We start from the raw sequence: 4,807 nt of genomic DNA on the forward strand, positions 1-4,807 counted from the left end.
ATTTACAAACACCATTAGAACAAATCATTCTATTCATTAAGAGAATGCAACTATAGGGCCGGGGATGTGGCTCGGTGGCGCAGCGCCTGCCTAGCAAGCGCGAGGCCCCGAGTTCGATTCCCGGTACCAAAAAAAAAAATAGTGAAAATAAGACCAAAAAAAAGAGATGAACTTGCATTTTCTTTGGGGAACAGGGAAAGGTTATTTCTGGAGAACTAAGCATTTGAAGACATGGTCTGAAGGAGATTTAAAATCTGCATAGAGTGTGATTGTAGGTATCTGGAAAGCAGGTCTTATGGAGAACTGGCAATGAGAAAAAAGCAAGGAAAATATGGAGGTGTGGCAAAGACAAACTCATGAAAATGTAGCTGTTCAGGTTGAAGTGGGAATAAAAAGCTCTATGTCCAAGCTGAGGAGCTGGACTCGCAGCACTCATGTCTATCTTTGTTAAATCCAATGATTTGGAGAGAAAAATAAAAAACAATGACTGCAATAGGTTGAAACTCAAGAGAATTAGTATAAATGTTCACAACTCATGAAATGTAAGGAGACATTTGCATTTTAAAAAATTTAGCTTTGTAAATGCTTACATTTAGTCTGAGTTATTCTTCAAAGCTGACCTATAAATTTTAAGGAGACAGAAGTAGGAGGGGCATTTGAAGAAAAAATGCAGAACTAAGCAAATACATTTTCACCAGCACAAAAGTCTAGTAGTCTTTACTCAAGCTCCTGAAAAACAGATACAGGGCACTGTATGTGAGGGAGCAATCAAAATAACTTTTGGGGAAAAAACTTGAAAGATATCAGAAAAAACAAAAGCTTAAAACAAAGAGAGACTAGACAGCTGGTGGAAGCTTTAACAAGCCACTCTCAACAGAAAACTGAGCAGAGATCAGCCTTAGTGCATCGCAGATAATTATCTGGGAATTAATTGACATTAAGAGTAGCCAAGATGCTAAATTCTCACCACTCACCTATCCATAGGTGTGTTCCATAAAGCACTGTTGCAGAGAATCAAGAGGAAATAAATAAAGAAATGAGGGTCTTTCATTGCCAAATAAAGTATCTTCAAAGTTCAAATAATTCATACACTAAAGTTATTCAAAACTAACTTAAAATTTTAATTAAAGGGTTTCCCCAAAACTCTAAAATCCAAATCTGTTTGATATGAGCCCAAATAAATTTACAAAGAAAAATATGCACACCTTCGCTATCATCTGCATTTACTAATAATGACATGATTTATTGTCTCCTACAATTTCTTTCTGTGCACTTATAAGTTCCCCCACACATACTGTTGGGGACAGTTTTCCTGATTTTTTTAAACAAAAATCATATAACATTATACTAAATTTTATTTAATTTTTATATTTTATTATAATTTGTGTTTCGATCTGGGCACATTAATAGATCTATAAGAAAAAAATTTATTCACCTTAAAATATTCTTCTCTATTATCTTTGCAAGGCTATTTTTCTGGGTTTTTTTTTCACCTCCCACATTATGTCCTTATCTATCATTCCCAATTGCATTGCCTTATTTTATTTTCCTTTTAGGATATCTTTGCTTTGCACAGTGAGTTTGTATTTGTTTACTTATTTTCTGTTCTAACTACAATGTGTCATAAAATATACACTTTCCTTTTAAATTTGCTTTAATGTCTACAATTAATGCAGGATATAAACTTTCTAAGTACATTTTAAATGTTTGTTGCATGAAAAATAAATTTTTATAATTACATAGCATTTCACAGCATAACTATTCAATTTATTTGTTGACTCCTATTAATGGACAATACATTTTGCTGATTTCTTTTCACTAATTATACAAGCCTATAATAAATGTTCTTATATATATATTTCTTTATGTATGTGTAGTTTTATTTCTATTTGATAGAACTAGATTCTACCAAAAAGGAGAAATAGATTTTTCAAACGTTGATATTGTTTTGCTAAAGATGTCTATGTGTGATGCATGTGAATATAGATATGCGAACATGTCAATGTGTAATCATATATGTGTGTTATATGTACATATGCACATATTTTAATACGTACTACCAAATCTGTCTCAAGAGGCCTGTGGCATTTTCTACTTCTGCAGTACATATGCAATCTCATCTCTCACATCCTTTCCCCTGGTAACGGACATGATGTATTAAACACGTGTGTACCTTAAACACACATATGTGTACACAAATATACATTTTTTCAAACCTCATGAGACAAAAAACCCAATCTCCCACTTGGAGACTATTTGAAAAAATGGTGAAATAAACTACCGGTGAAATTTAACATTTCATCTATTAGTATGTATTCACTGTCTTGTGACTTGATAGTTGCCTCCACTATGAAATATTTTTTTCATTAAATATGCCTTATCAAATTATTTATTGCCACTGCATAGGCTGCAAGTTTTGTCTCTCAGTTTTAGAGTTGTTTATGGCATTTTGTTTGCACGAAGAAAGTTTACTTTAAAAAAAATCAAATCACTTGATCCTTCCCGGTAATGCTTCTACTATTGCTGCATGGGGATACAAATACCCACCCTCTTCCTAGTACTGGGTTTACTTTACATTTCTATATTTAATCCATACAAAATTTATTTCTGTGAATTATGTGAGAAAATAATCTAAGTAATCTTATGTAGGTGGGTAGCTAATTATGTCAAATGCTTTTTGAAGCAACAAAAGCAATGGAACAAAATACCATCTTTGTTATACAATAAAGTTTCATTTTAACACTTTACTTTATGTTCAATCCTGATAATCTACTCATCCACTTTTTTTCAATAAGTTTTCTCCATGCACTGGATTGAATGTCTGTGTCACCCCCAATGCATATACTGAAACTCTAATCCCATACATAACGTTATTTGGAAGGGGACATTGCAAGAGATGAAGGGGAAGTCCTCATAAATGGAATTAACTCCCTTAAAGGGAGATGTAAGAGGGTTTGATTTTACTGCATCATGTGAACAAAACGGTATCATCTGTACAGTCAGAAAAGAGCTCTCATATGAATCAAACCACTTTGATCTAACCAAATGGATAGTTTTAAACTATCCAATCTGGTATTTTGTCATATATACCTAAGCTGCCTGTCTCAGTTACTTTTCTCTCATTGCTGGGACAAATATCCAACACCCAAATGGAAGGAAGGAAAGCTTTATTCAGCTCACAGATACTGGAGGTTTCAGTCTGTCATAGTTACTTTTTACTCGTTGCTGGGACAAATAACCAACACTCAAAATGAAGGAAGGAAAGGGTTATTTAGCTCACAGTTACTGGAGGGTTCAGTCCATATTCTGCTGACTCCAAAGCAAACAACAGCAGTTCATGCAGCAGAAAACAATGAAGAGGAGGAGCAGCATCTGCAGCGGTGTCCATCAAGCCTCTTCTTCCTTCTGCGCTGACTGCAAGGATCAGCGCTTCACAGTGAAGATCTGAGCTCCTCCAAAGTGGCCCGGCTGCTGAGATCAAGCTCCTCCAAAGACTGGGACTTCTTCACGGAAGCAGGGCGGGGCAGCAGGAAACCAGGCAGGGTGGCTTCCTGTCTTTCTCAGTTCTTGGGCCCTGCCCACCTGAAGGGCGAGGCCCCCATGCTGAGATCCGCTGGAGCTGATTCAGCCAAGTTGACACAATGTATCAACTAATACACAGTCCATACTTGGCTGGCTCCAACACAGAGTGGCACAGGGCAGAGAACATCCAGTACACGGCGGCAGAACAACAACAATGGCGACAAAGAGAGAGTCTGTCTCTCTGTCTCTCTTATGTTATATTCTGGCTTTTTGCCCCAGGCTAAGGGAAGCACACACATCCATAATCCCAGCAGTACTATGATCTATAATCCCAGTCTTGGATCACACATAATCCCATTGGATCATGAATTAGTCACAAACTCTAGAAGTCCCTGCCCCATGACTGCATGAGGCTTTGGGGGGACAACAAGACACAAACCATCACACTAAGCCTCTAGGTATAAAATATTGATTACTGTAGATTTGTAATAAATTGTAAGCGCTTTAATTATACTTTATTTTATTTTGAAGAGTAAAATCAAAAGCAAGAACAAAAAACAGAAAAAAGACAGAAATAGAAACATACAACAATACATATGTCACAGATTTTCAAAACATGAATAGCAGATTAACAATGGATGAGAGGCCTGCCAGTTAGCTCATTTGTTTAAGCGCCTGCTCATGTAAATGCAGTTAGGTGCAGGATAGTACAGGTTGATCTGGAGTTCCACATGCCTTTCCAGACCCGCCCTTAAGGCAGCCAGAGCTAGCCAAAAAAAAAAAAAAAAAATCCTTCTCAACCTGGGTCTGCCAAATAGCTCAGTGGATTAAATTGCCTGAAAGCAAGCTCAGGGGCTGGGGGTTCAGTCTCAGTCCCCGGACTTGCCATGCCAGCCCCTCCTGGGTGTGATGGTGCATGCCTGTAATCTCAGTACTTGGGAGGCTGTAAAGAAGAGACTCACTATGAGTCTGATCTCATAGTGAGACCTTGAATACTCTGTAGACCCTTCCCTAAAATACAGGAAAAAAAGCTTGATATATTATGCATTTTTATCTTCAAATCTGTTGCTCAAATATAAATTATAAATGTTTTTGGCTAGGTACAACCTCATAGGCCATCTACTTAATTTTTCTTGTAATTTTCTACAGAAAATTTTAAACAGATTTTACCATATTTAGTAGCAACTATGATAGACTTTTCAAATCACTTTTGTACAATCATTTATTTTTTTTTAAATTTTATTTATTTATTTATTTGAGAGAGAGAGAGAGAGAGAGAGAGAGA

Source organism: Octodon degus, unplaced genomic scaffold, assembly GCF_000260255.1.
Source record: "Octodon degus isolate 3935 unplaced genomic scaffold, OctDeg1.0 scaffold00028, whole genome shotgun sequence".
In the NCBI taxonomy this organism is placed as follows: Eukaryota; Metazoa; Chordata; class Mammalia; order Rodentia; family Octodontidae; genus Octodon; species Octodon degus.